Source organism: Nanorana parkeri, unplaced genomic scaffold (assembly GCF_000935625.1).
Source record: "Nanorana parkeri isolate BGI_ZX_2015 unplaced genomic scaffold, ASM93562v1 scaffold1369, whole genome shotgun sequence".
NCBI lineage: Eukaryota > Metazoa > Chordata > Amphibia > Anura > Dicroglossidae > Nanorana > Nanorana parkeri.
In genome coordinates this window covers 366,042-367,475 of record NW_017307637.1, presented here as the reverse complement: position 1 = coordinate 367,475, position 1,434 = coordinate 366,042, and positions in this window count along the sequence as shown.

The following is a 1,434-nucleotide window of genomic DNA, read 5'->3' as shown; positions in this document are numbered from 1 at the left end:
CTCTGTCTGATGGCATGGGGGCTTGACATTCCACATTATGTGTAAACTGAGGCAGATATTGGAAAAATTGTCCTTCTACATGGGCGGAGCTCTACAATGATAATGATTACTGACATTGTTTAGTAGTGGAAATATTTGTCCTGCGCTCACCAAAGTCTTAAAGTGAACCTGTTCTTTAGTTATGTTAGGGAATATGGACACCCACAATGCATTACCGGTGCTAGACAGATAAACATAGAGCGGCACCAACATCATCCTTCAGTCTAAAAAAGTGCACCGGCCACTATTCTGCTGGGCCTAAAACATGGAAGGTACCATCTCAGCACAGCAAGCCACTGCCAAAATGAGCAGCCAAAAATATGTGACATACCGCACCCATCACTCCACAGGATCACAGTCAGAGAGCAGTTCCTCTCTTGTCACATATTGTGAAACTCATCTACACCTTCACTGAGCTGAATATCGGTAGATCCGGGGGAAAACCCAACCTGATAAATTGGGTTACACTTGTTACTATTAGGTTATATTATTCTCAGATGGCCGGTATCTGTTTTACTCCGCTCCTCAAAGTTAGCTGATCTTAATATCTAAAAAAGTGCACCACCACTATTCTGCTGGGCCTAAAACATGGAAGGTACCATCTCAACACAGCAAGCCACTGCCAAAATGATCAGCCAAAAATATGTGCCACACCTCCTTTGTCACATATTGTTGCACTGTGGGTGAGAATACCATCTACACCTTCACTGAGCTCAATATTGGTAAATACAGAGAAAAACCCAACTTAAAGGATGAGGTTATGTTTGGTAATATTAGGTTACATTATTCTCAGCTGTCTGCTATCTGTTTTACGCTGCCCCTCTAACTTAGCTGATCCCAATATCTAAGTCACTCATGAACCAGTAACTCTGACTTGCCAGTTCATAGAAAATAACATCATCATCTTTCTGCAGCTAAACAATATATATATACGCAGTATTGCAGTGTGCAATGATACCTTTCTTATTGGACTAACAAAATATATATATTATATATATACAGGGCTTGAAAAATTTGATAGTTTCTCATCAGTCAGTCAAAAATTTCACCAGTCAGCATGACCGGTCTCTGACTTGCCAGTTCATAGAAAATAACATCATCATCTTTCTGCAGCTAAACAATATATATATACGCAGTATTGCAGTGTGCAATGATACCTTTCTTATTGGACTAACAAAATATATATATTATATATATACAGGGCTTGAAAAATTTGATAGTTTCTCATCAGTCAGTCAAAAATTTCACCAGTCAGCATGACCGGACTATAGCCTTGCAATTTATGTTAAAAAAGTTTGGGGACAGATAGTGCTTTCTTTTGGAGGTATACAATCACCACGGGGGGTATTTTTTTTTACTATATAATTTAAAAAGTACCATAAATGTAAAAAAAAA